The sequence below is a fragment of the Scomber scombrus genome, chromosome 3, assembly GCF_963691925.1.
Source record: "Scomber scombrus chromosome 3, fScoSco1.1, whole genome shotgun sequence".
NCBI lineage: Eukaryota > Metazoa > Chordata > Actinopteri > Scombriformes > Scombridae > Scomber > Scomber scombrus.
Genome location: NC_084972.1, coordinates 23,328,052 through 23,341,665, shown reverse-complemented (window position 1 = coordinate 23,341,665; position 13,614 = coordinate 23,328,052).

Sequence of the window (13,614 nt, the reverse complement as noted above, 5' to 3'; positions counted from 1 at the left end):
TAATGATGGGAATAAAAAGGGGATCATTTCATGAGTCTGAAAAAAGGACACATGCATTCATGTGTGCACATGCATGTTTCTGTGACCCCTCGGGATGCTACTAAGGCTAATTTCCTGCTAAGCACTCATCTTTCAATGAGCCCTCAGCTGTGCAGCTACACAGCTCTACCTTGACCCTCAAGAATGCGCTCACGTTTCACTTTTTATAACTATCAGCAACTAAAAATCCAGAATCGCCACTCAGTGCGGCTTCCTGCAAGAAGTTCCCACAAGAAACATGAGACCTCTTCACATACACACACTTACATTTGCTAAAGCAAGCAGAACCATAGGTCATTTGTAGTAGCACATAAACACCCCCACTTTTTGGAAATGAAAGACTACATCTTAAAACCACAAAGCAGAGCCAGATTTGGCAAAGAGATAAATGCAAGAGTTAAATCTAGGGCGAATTATTTGGGATTTAACATCTGGCCGCTTTGCAGTGCAATGCTTATCATACAAGATAAGTCTCACACTCTCTTGTTCTACTAATGCATGCAAAGTGGAACTTCATAGACGATGTTGCATTAAACATTATTAACCTGGCTTGTATTGAGGTGAAAGGGGCACAGTATTACACAAAAAATGCATCATTAATGCTTAAAAAGCTACAGTGCTCATGTCCCATTATGCTTATGACCACATGCTCAAATTCTTCTAAAATTCTAGTGTAAGAAAGTAAAAAAATGAGAATAGTTATATACAGGGGTGTGAGATAAACAAATGTACAATGAGTAGGATTGAATTTGTAGGGGAAAAAATAATTTAAAAATTACACAGAACATCAGAGAAAACACTAAACAGCTATTTATATTGTGCAAATGTTTATGAATGTACTCTTGCCCCATACAGTAGGTTATATAAAATTGTTGAGGCAGTAAATTCTGATAACTATTTTTTCTGATATCCATAGAAATCATTCCATATGGATGCAAAATTACCAATTAAATAATGAATTGATCTTCCATGCAGTTAACTTTTCTCCACTGTTACATATTGCATCCTACAAAACATTTCACAGATTTAAAATAAAACTACTATATACTAACTACTTTTGATTGATTTTTTTATTACAATTTGCTCTAAATCATTCATGTCAGTGTCATAATTTGGTAAAACTATATGATCAAAGACTATTAATAATGGGGATTAAGGGATTAATAAAGTTAAATTATTATTTTAAGATTCCACTAAAAGATGATATACAATAACACTGAATTATTGCCCAGCCTTGATTGTGCATAGAAGCTGTTCACTGTACATAGACAGTAATCTGAGTTGTAGTGCAGTAGATCTATATCATGCTGCCAGTTGAGAGCCAAATGTTAATCCTTACATTTATGATAAAATGCATGACTGGGAAATGTTTCTGAACATAGAACGTGTGTTAAAAGATTGATCCCAATGGTGCTGAATGTTTCTAACTGACACAAAGCAGTACCAATTATTCTCCACTGAAGTGAAGACGTCGGCCAGACTGCAACATGAAGCTCCCTGCAGACCACCCTCCTCTGAAGCTATGATTGATGCCTTTAGATGCTCTGACAGGTGAACCTAATACACAGGAATGTTTCCAGGCTTTGATCTCCTTCCCGCCTGCCCCTCTTTTGTAAATCTCAAGAATTCAACGTATATTTGTACAAATGTAGTCTAGATGTTGCTCTAACTCTACCACAGACTGGCAGAAATGCTGTCGGTGCTGTTGTTTCAGGGTGGTTGGCTGGCTGACTCCTGCTGTGCCCGTCTCATGTTAACTTCTTGGGGGGTAAAATCTGAAACAGTGATGGTTTGATCTCGTTTGCTGTTGGGTTTTATTCTAGAGCACAAACTTAATTGTTGATCAACGTAAATGAATTGACAACTTTTTTAGAACCTAATAATCTTTACAGTCATTTATTAAAAAATACTAACAATCACTGGTTTCAGCCTCTCAAATGTGAGGATTTGCCACACTTCTGTTTGATGTAATTGCATCAAATATATCTTTGCACTTTGCTGTGTGTGTCAGACAAAACAAGTAATCTGAAGGCATCAACATGAATGTGTGTTTCACTTTCTTCTGACGTTTTAAGCTTAATGGTTGTCAATAAAAGCACAAGAAGAATAACCTAAAATAATGGTGCAACTCTAATGCAAAGCTGGGTACTATTTGTATGTAGTACTTAAGAGTATTTGGATATTATAACTACTTTTAAGTTGTGAGTAAATCTAAAAGCTCATGGAAAGTTTTCTCAGTCCAACTTTTTCTACTTTAATGACTCACCACAAAACTACAACACAAACCTGACAGCTTTACAGCAGCTGTAATACATCACTTCAGTGTCTGGAGGCGTATCACTCCGGCTCAACAGATACTTACAGATACAGGAAATGTGCATGGTGTTATGTAGTTCCCATAAAAACATAAATATAAGGACATTTCTTTACTATTCACTATATACAGTATAAATACAAAAAGATGAATCCCTCATATGATTCATCTCAAGCTGGACCCAGGAGATTTTTAGCTTAGCTTAGCACAAAGACTGGAAATAGGGAGAAAGAGTTATCCTGGCTTCTTCCAAAGGCAGTAAAACCTACCGGCACCTCTAGAGCACACTAATTGACATGTTACATCTTGTTTGTGTAATCGGTTCAAATTCGACAAAAAACGACAAATTGTTGAACACCATTTCTTGGCCTGGAGCAGTGACTTCCAGCTGTCTCAACTGGTTTGTGGCATCCTCATGAAGACAACAAAACTCACTGCTTCCAACCAAGAAATGAAATATTAGAGTTGTGACAATTAGTTGGTTTTTTTTGTCAATCAGCAGAAAACTCCTTAGAAAAAAATGAATTGTTTACATTCTCACTGTTTCAGATGTGAGGATTTGTTTTTCATTTTCTTCTGTAATAGTGAACTGAATAATTTTGGGGTTTTGGACTGTTTGAATCAACTTGGGTCTTAGAAATTGTCCACTATGATCTGATATTTTGTAGGCCAAACAATTGTTACAATCATTACATGAATCAATAATATAATAAAATAACCTTTAGTTGCAAACCACCTTACATATAACTTCAGACTGGCCAGAGAAAAAATCTAGAAAAAAAAGGGCAACTAATTTGCTTCTGTTTATTTCATTTCTGTCAACACGAGCAGCATGAAGCCTCCTACAACATCACAACATATCATTAAGTGCTGTTTCCATTTACTGCTTCTCAGCAATAATTTAAGAGATCATCTCGTCACAGCAGATTCAGATCTGAGTACCAGCAGAGCCACAGCATGGAGCTTTTTTCCTTCAAGAGCGTCAGATCGTTCGTCATCATTAAACAGGAGCTTGTTTCCTCCTGCCAATCATGGCAGCAGCCCCAGTCAGAGGCAAAGAGTCTTCAACCGCCAACATGGCCAACATACACTCAGATCAGAGGTGACCCCCGCTACTGGCTCAGTAGCCATCGTTTAAACTGCACCTCCCCCTCGCCAACAAAAGCATCAATTTTCATGAAGCCCCTCCAATCTCCTCCAATTCTCTTAAACCCTTCAAATAGTGAATAATTGAGCCTTGTACTTAGTCGGTCTTATCTCTGCAGGGAGTTGAAGTGGCTGTTTGCACTCACACTCTTTCACCACTGGACACACACACACACATACAAATCTACATGTATGTACCCACTTCCTCCCTCCTCCACTCTTTGCTCTATTAATTTCTCCCTCTATTCTTTTTCCTGCGCACACACATCGCCCCAGGGGGTCTGCCTCTTCCCCGCTTTCATTAAATCATAAACTGCGGGCCAATGGGGGCTCTTCGTCATCATTAATCCAGATTAAACACAAATCTCCAGTTCTGACTCACACCCACAGAGAGTTATTTAACGCTGCCTCCTGTTACTCAACGCAACTCATCATCGACAACTATTTTGTATGCGTTGTGTTATTGAGACATCTTTTAAAAGTCAACAAAGATCATATTTTCCACAGTCTGAGTCTTGGCCCAGCTGTCTGTTATATGGTTGATTCCTGGTATCTGGCATTCTGACAGTATCTTCAAAACCGACTAACCAGACTGTCCCTGCTGTCTCCCCACATTTTCCTCTACATCTGTCTCAATGCCAGAATAGATTTTTCAAGACAGGAATGTACAGTGTATGAGAGAGCGAGGCCTGTACTGAAGTTGACTAACTCTGCAGTTACTGTATTTACAGGTTGAAGCTAAATACTGCAAAGGGAAGAGGATCTGCTGTTTCTTCTGGTCTATCAACACCAACAATCTGCTACACAGATTTTTGTACTAGGTTGTTAATTTGAGTTTACTTTCAACAGGAAGCAGAGAAATTTGAAACGGGTAAACAAATAGACCTTATCTCACTCCCAATGTGAAGCCATTCCCTAAAAAACTACTTCCAACCACTGTAAGGAGTATACTCTAGTCAATTAAGAGGGATACATCTTGACCCCAAACTATACCCAATACAAAGCAGCAAGGTATGAAACCTAAGCTTTCCAGCACATCATTTTTAGAGGATATGGCTGGTAATTTTCTATATTTTTCTTATTGTCAACAAATCTCTAAACCAAAAATAAAAAAATTCCGACAAGAATTGTGTGTGTATCCAAAGCCTGATATGATAAATGTTAATTTTGTCCAAAAACTATATTAAAAAACAACAAAAAAAACATGTCAATGATCCACACCACTGCACTAACTTGTTTTTTTGTTTGTGAAGATTATGGTCTCGATAGTTTGTATAGAAACAGCTCCAAAGAGTAAGAACAATGATCACGATTTACAAAGTACAAGGTCAAGACAGTGTCATTATCATTATTAACCTTTATTTTACCTCAAAAGACCATTGAGGAGTCTTCATTTAGAGACAACAACAACAGTTATGCTATTATTGAACAAACTTACGTGCCTATACGCAAAGAAACATGTCACTCAGTTCAGTGGTGTGACTCACTGAGGTGTTTTTAATAGCTTTTGGATGACAACAGCACAGAAGAATAACATATATCAGGCTTTGGATACACACGCAATACTTGTAAGTGGAGGAATTAAAATTACATTTTTATTGACAGTAAGTAAATATAGGAAATCACCAACCTTATAATTTAATTTTAAGGTCAAAGTATTATTTACTGACTTTCCATCCACATACAGACCATAGAGTGGAACAATATTTCATCACAGAAATACACAGTGTAGATACAAAAAACAGAAAATACTATAAAAAGAGTAGATAATAAGTATGTACTGGTGGTACCATTCCTAGTTTTAATTTTTTACAGTAAGTCAGTTAAGTCATTCCTTAAGTATTTGCAACCATAAGCATTAGAGAACCAGCAGAAAAACCAAACCAACCAGAAAAACCAAATAACTCAACAACAGCAATTCAGTCCTCAACATTCATAATAGATGAGTATTCACATTTCACCACTATGTCATTTATCAGCATGAAGCACCATAACTCAAAAGTGGCAACAAAAAAAACGCCAGCCAAAAACAAGCTCCACTACAACGAAGCAATCCACAACTACTACAGCAGCAAATACACATACCAAAACATCAGCTTTGGCAGCCTTTCAATGTAGCTTTAATGACTGGACATGAAGGACAGTAGATATATCCGTTCACCTCCATAACCTCCACACTTACATTGTTCCTAAACATCATAATATCTTCCAGAAATGCTGCATTGGCACTGAATGCTGCAGCGGATGTAACATTATCCCCTCGCCACTTTCATTTCTCCTCGCCCAGCATGTGGCCTCAAGGGAAGGACTCACAAATCATGGCCCCAATTCTGTCTACTATCACAACCACATCCTATTCCCGGGGATGTGTGGCCCACAAAATCCAAAGTCTTCCTCATCTTGCATGATGGAACATTGGTTCTGCATCACTGGTTCTGCTCAGAAGAGACATGGAAAGAGGGAATAGTGAGGAGGAAGAGTGCAAGAAGAGGTCCTGGATGTGATCCCAGGTATCACAAATGTGTGTGGATGATCAAGATGCTTGTTTATACATGTAACAACACAACAGATGACAGAAGTAACTAGCAAAAAATTAAAAATAAATACTGATGTTCACAGTATCAAGCAAAGTAGGCTACACTTTTCATTATTTAAAGGTTAGGTTCTCAATTTTTCAAGTCTGTCCTAAAACAATAGTCAGTGCCCATATTAACATTGAAACGTGTTTTGCTTGCTGAGATACCCTCAAAATGCACTTGCAATGGGACTGATGGTGGACTAAATTCAATGTCCTCGTTTAGAGCACAAACGTATTTAAAAGTTGATCTGAAGTTAATGTGAGGCTTACGCCATGTAAGTTAGTCAAATAAGTGGATATCTCCCACAGTCACAGTCTTCTTAATGGAAAATTCCCTCTTTATTCACTGCAAACAGTGTTTTCCTGTTCAGCTACAGTGGAAGAATCATCATAAAAAGAGGGATTTGGCTTTAGAAATATATAACTGACAGCAAATTGACTTGGTTTTAGTAATTTGGAAGACTGAAGTCTAATATTAGCTTCTAATAAATGTTTAAATGCATTTTTGCACAGTAGGACGGTTGTAGATGTTGTGCCCCATCACTTACATTGAAAGTGCATTATAAGGGGATCTCTGAGGAGGAATGATTACATCAAGAAAAACATGTGTCAGTGTTAATTTAGGTACCTGACTATTGTTTTAGCACAGACTTTAGCAAAGACAATATATAGTCTTATTGAGCTGTGGTCGCCTCAGACTCTATTTCTTACCATCGATGTGACTCAGCAGTTTGGTTCCCTGTATGTAAGATCACTGACAGCGACCCAGATCCTGACCTTTTTAAATCAGGTTCACTCTTTCTGGCCTGTAGTTCAGGGCCAAATGAAGGGTTAATTATTCATAGAAGTGGAAGAGTGAGTCAGAGTTTTAGAGTTTCAAGTCTTACCTGGCTGAATAATGAACGGGTGGCCCAATTTTAAAAGCACCCTGAGACAAAATATCTTCTCTTCTTTAGCTTTTTATTTGTTTTATTTTTTGTTCACCTCTCCCTGTTCTTAAGCCCTGCAGCAGACCAACCTACAACTTAGCCCTTCCCTCCATTTCTTTACCACTTTCTCTGTCCTACACATCTTTTTCTTGGCCTTCAATTTCCTCCTACATTTACTCTCTCCTGTCTACTACTTCTTTCTGTCTTTCCTTCACCATCTCCTCTGTTCTTCATCCAGCCGCCTCAAGTCAAAACAACACAAAATGTCTCAGCTGCAGTCTGATGAACACTGATAGTCACAGCTGAAATGTCACAGGTAGCCTGCTGCTAACTCTGAGCACATCTAATTCTTCACACTCGATACTGAATACAAAATGATGCTTAAAGTATCAACTCTCTGCTGCACAGTGAAGTGCGAGCGTTGCCGTGTCACGTCGTGTTACATCCAAGTACTTTCATGCAAATGATGATGTACTAAATTAGAACAGCTTAGTGGGAACTGCAAAGTTTGATAAAAATGTCTTTTATATTGCCAAGAAGCTTAATGTTGAAGCAGAGGCTTTTGTCTGCAAAAGGTGATGAATGCACATTAGCCAAACTAAAATCAAAAGTCTCTCATGTTGTCTGTCAAGTGAGCTGCTATAAATAAGCCATTAGACTTTAAATATGATACTAATGGAAACACATCTTTATTTTTGTACTTTCTTGCAGTATCTTAAAACTAAGTGTTTTTCACTCACAGTTGAATTGAGGTTTCATATGGCACCGTCATATCTTGTTAAGGGTCTGAAAACCAGTGTTTTAATGTCTTCCTGTATTTCCACTTACACTTACTAAACAACCTCAAAGATTTGAAAGGCCAACAATCTTTTTTCCTTTTTTTGTTTGTAGAACAGCAGAAAAACAGGACAATTGGGGGAAATGTGTCGATCTTTAAAAAAAAAACATTTGTAGCTAAACAGTGATACCAATTTTAGAAATGCTGAGGTCAAGACATCCCATCGCAGTTTAAAGGAATATCTAAACATTTTGGGGAATACGAATATTTTTTTCCTTGCACAGAATTAAATGAGAAGATTGAGATCACTCCAATATCTGTACATTATACTTTATATGAAGCTTCAACCAGCAGCTAGTTAGTCTAGCTTAGCATAAAGACAGAAGCAAGGAGAAATAACAACCATGGTTCTTTCCAAAGGTAAGAAAATAAGCAGGAAAGCATATCAGTTTATTTTCCAAAATGTCAATTCTATTCCCTTAAAATGCTTAAGATTATTATTTTTTTCTGTACATTTTATATCCCAACATGAAGGTCTAAACACTAGTTTAACCTCTTCAAACTTGCTTTATTATATACAGTATAGTTAATGTTTGCAGTAAAACAGATGACAATATGGAAAACTGAAGATGGTCAAAGATCTTTGACATATTGATAATGGGAAGCACAAATTTAGACGACAATTAGGCCTAGAAGCAGCAGAACATACCACATTTAAAATACAAATTCAAAGCTAAAAATATTGAGGACATGACATCAGTGTCCTCCATGGTATCCGTGGCCCCGCTTAAGACACATTTGACCAGAATTAATCAGCAAATGGTGAAAATTAACAACTGGGTGTCCCTGCAGTCAAGAAGCCACATTGTTTATCTTGTGCAGTAAAAGGCGTCAGTCTGACCAAGTGTTTGTGTGTAATTGTTCAATTGTATCCCTGCTGTGTTATTTCCAGGCCCTCATTACACTCTAACACTCACTCTGTGCATCATGTCCAAGGATGATAGACATAATGCTTTAGACATGGCTCTCTCTTAAAATTACTCTCCATTTTTGTGCCACAGCAGGTTTTGTGACTTTCTCTTCAAGTCTACTGTCTTTTGAGCGAGTAGTGTAAGCAGCAGAAGCAAAGGTGAAAGAGGAGCAGGAGGAGAGGGAGAGAAGCAACCCTGCCCTTTATTTTAGCTGGAATATCAGGAGGGAGAGGAGGAGGAGGAAGAGGGGGGAGGGTGATGGGATGAGATGAGACATTCACCACTGGCCCTGAGGAGGAACAGCAGTACTGGGGAAGCCTGATGAGAATGAGGGCAGTATGTTACAGTGTGTGTGTGTGTGTGTGTGTGTGTGTGTGTGTGTGTGTGTGTGTGTGTGTGTGTGTGTGTGTGTGTGTGTGTGTGTGTGTGTGTGTGTGTGTGTGTGTGTGTGTGTGTGTGTGTGTGTGTATAAAACCATAACCTATTCTAAGTTTCATGTACACTACCCCATTAATAAGTCTAAATAAAACATTCAGACTATGTGTATGCTAGTGTGCACACATGGTTTTCCACATATGTTAGCATCTATTAATGTGTGCAAAACATACAGTAAGTTATGTGTGCTGCATCTGGATGCACGCAAATGTGTGTTTGTATGTGTGCACGTGCAGAGAGCAGGGTAATGAATGGCCCACAGTTTAGCCCAACTTCTCTCCGCTCTGTGATTAACTCCCCCAGATATATCCCAAATTAAAGACGTAGGTTTCAGCTTTCTCCCCCATCGAGCAGCCAGGCACAGCACAGACCGTGCAGCTGCTGTGGCCTGGCGATTACAGGGCACTTCAATTCGATCCAGAACAAAGCACAAACAGGGTGGTGAGGTTGAGACTAAAGTAAGAGACAGATGCAGCTGGTGAAGACCCCTCAAAATACCACTGTACAGTCATGGTGATCGGCCCTGCTGCGAAGAGCTACATCTTTGCATGGAGACTCTAATTCGTGCTGTTTTGAGCACAGTCGTGGTTCAGTACCATGTGGTCAAAATGTTGTTTCAGAGACTTCCGTTCTGTCAAAAACACTGTCTAGAGTATCAGCTGTTTAAGGAAAATCTTCTCAAACTGTAGTCTTGCAAATTCAACACAACAGCTTTCATACATTTACTTCAATAAGCCAGTAAAAATACTTTTCATTTAATTTCAAAACAAACAAAAAAACACACAAACACAAACAGACAATCTGACAATTGATGATGTGGTTAGATTGTGGTTTTGATCCAGATCTGAAATTTCTGTGATTCAGTTATTCGGTCATGGAAAGTTAGATATTATGAATGTTGGCGGGTAAAGTTAACTGCTAAAACGGAAGAACTGATCCCTTAATGTTCATATCAAATGTCTTTTGGCAGATTTAGTGCAGTGTGAATGTGCGTGTTTTATATGTATGATGCTGCCGTTTGGTTGTTTGCTGTAAATCTTGTTATTTGTTACTTTGAATTTGTACACAGGGGCGGCTGTGTCTCAGGAGGTAGAGTGGTCATCCACCAATTGGAAGATTGGCGGTTCGATTCCCGGCTCTTTCAGTCCACATGTCAATGTGTCCTTTGGCAAGATACTGAACCCCAAATTGCTCCTGTTGCTGCGCCAACGGTGTGTGAATGTGTATGAATGGTTAGTTTCCTCCTCAAGAGCAGGTTGGTACCTTGCGTGGTAGGTCCTGCCATCAGTGTATGAATGGGTGAATATGTAATGTAATGTAAAAGAGCTTTGAGTGGTCAAAAGACTAGAAAAGCACTATATAAGTACAGTCCATTTACCATTTATACTGCATTATATTTAGGGCAGCCTTGGAAAAGAGAGCAAGCTCTCAATGGCCCCATCCTACTGAAATAAAGGTCAATAATAATACCAATACTAATACTAACTATAATCATAATCATGATAATAGTGTTTAAGCGCTACACTGTCACAAAGTCAATCCAAGACAAGATAACCAAAAAAATGAGGATGAAGCCTTGCAAATAAATCCTGTTGAAATAAACATCAGTGCAGCTCAATGGATGTCAATAAAGCTTTAGTTTAAATGCTTAAAATCAGAATTCATCTTATGAAAATTGCATTTTTAATTGACGTGTTAGATGTATGTAAACACATAAGAATATACTGTATTCCTACTAATAACCCCAATACACTTCAGTGACAAGACAAAGTTTCTTTTATTGTTTTTTCATGATTAGTGCCAATGTTATCCATATGTCCAGGTTTGTGTTAGAGCATCTCCTTTTATCCTCAGGCCTTCGATTTGGATAAGTAAAGCTCCACAAAAGTAGCATGAGGAAACTTTGCACTTTGGCTGCCCCAATTTGTAGAAACATATAACTTTGATAACCTTTTATATGTTTCATTAACCAAATTACCCAGAAACCATGTAGTATGACATAACACAATCCTTCAGGAAGTACTTGGAGCAGTTGATTTGTTGCCTATGGGCAGAGAAGATTCCCAACTAATAACCTCATTTAAGAGTCTCATCTCAGCCAACTTGGCAAGTTCGTCATTTTAACTTGCATTTGTTTTCCCATGTGTATCTTTGTGTATGTATTAGCAGTGGTGTTGAGTTGCTCAGGGATACAGAGACCATTTGTGTCAAGTCTCAAGATTTTTTAAAAGGTCCTCTGGAGATTTTCACCATGTTTCTTCCAAAGCTTCCTCCATCCTGCCCTTCATCCATCCCTTCATCTCATCATCCTTTATTCCAAAAGTTCAGCACAGTCACGACCATTAAACATTTAACGACTGACTTTTACTAGTTTCTCTGAGCAACAAAATCCTTTTCCCTCAGCACATGAATATGCAAGAAGACTCTGTCAATGCATGAGCGATATGAAGGCAGACCATGGTACAATTACACTGCTGGCTGAAAGCCGCTGTTGTGTAGCCTTACATCACATCATCACTTGGTGCAGAAAGGCACACTACTGGAACAGTAACCCATTAGGCTGCGATCTCTGCTGGCTTTTTTTCTGTGTCACGACTTCCTTTTCTGTGTCATTGCAGCTAGAATGCATGTGGTGGTCCCCAGATGGGTGAATCTCTCTACTTAGACTTAGATAGGTTCATATTTCTGTCACTGCTGTAGCAGTTGGACACTGAGGGAGTCCAACACTCAGTAACAGTGACGGGATTTTCAAAACAACTGCATAATGTGGGTGAGGAGGCAGTGACCCACTGACCACTAGATGTATTTTTCATTTCTTTCATTGTCATCTATGCTGTAGCTCTCATACAGCTAATAATGTTTTTTGACTATATTTTGCACAACACACTCCCTCAAGACGTATAAAGACAAAGACATCAACAAATATTTAACATTTAAACTTAATGTAGGGTGATTTCATCCTACATGTCCATTGAACCGTTAAGATCTCTTTTACATAGTTAATCCATGCTTAGTAGGAAATATCAGTGCAGTAAGCATGTAACAATACATTGAAAGTCAGTTGTCAGTGTATTTGCACTGGAGGCTTCAAGTTTCCACATCACACTTGTCTAAGTTGCATACTGGACCAGGATTGGTTTCAAACTATTTGTGATGTCACAAATCATGCTTACAAGTACATGCTTTAAACTCAGATTGAAGGTGATGCAGACAAACTTTCTTCCTACAGCAGATGAATGTAAAAAAAGCCTTCTAGTATCTAACTCTGCACATATCATTCTGCACAGTGAAGCTCAAACATCCAACTGAAGATAGTAAGAAGAAAAACATATTTTTTAATGGACAGGGACTTTAAGCGTTCACATAATCTAAATAAAATTATCCTAAAAGGAGACATGAATATGTACAAAATTCCACAAAAATCCATGCAATAGTTGTCAGGACCTTTCACTCAAAAGCACAAACGTCAACCTCATTGTGTTGTTAGAAGAAAAGTCAGGGAATCACCAAATTCAGAGGGCTTCATTGTCTGGGAGCCATACATGTCTGTTCACAATTGCATGGGTATCCATATGATAGTTGTTGAGATATTTCACTCTGGATCAGAGTGGTGGAGTGACTGATCCACAGAACATCCCTGAAGCCACACTGCTAGCATGGCTAAAAAGTGGAATTTCCACAGCTGAATTGATAAAGGTCTAGTCCTCAGTTATTTGTGGCGCTGAGCATGTAGCTTGCTGTCACATGGATCCATGCTGGTGGCAACTACACTCAGAGCATTTTACATTTCACATAATTAATTCAATTCAGCTACAAGCAAGAGCACAGATTTCCTGACTCATTTTCTTGTGTAAATAGGGCAACAGAAGCCTAAGGTCTGAAAAAGTGGGCTTGTGACGGAAAATACGCCATTTCAGATTTATATACCAACCGGCAAAAACAGGGGGAGTGTATGAATGAGTAATACTCTCTCACACTGACTACCTCTGTGAGTCCTTTGAGCAAGTCACACAACAGTAGAGCACTATGGTGCTGCTGGGCAGCTCCTATTGGTGCATGTTTGATACTGACCTTAATTTTTGCACGATGGTTTCATTTGATTTCTGTGTCATCAGTTTTTCACCAACTGTGGCCCCACTGTATGAAGCTCGTTTGACATCCTTGACTCTGCTTATAGATTGTTTTGTTTGTAGGGAGCCATCAGTCCCTTTATTGATCACATGTCTTGCACCAATGCATCTTTGGCGCTGGTGATATATTGATTGGGCTTTTCCCACAGTTCTGTTTAGCTGTTTCACTGTCTGAATGTCAGAGGTCAAAAGCATAAATCACTGTAAAATGTCTTATTTTGTAGTTAAATTATTCAAACATTGATTAAACACCAATACAACATAAATGCTTTACATTACATTTCAAATTTGTAT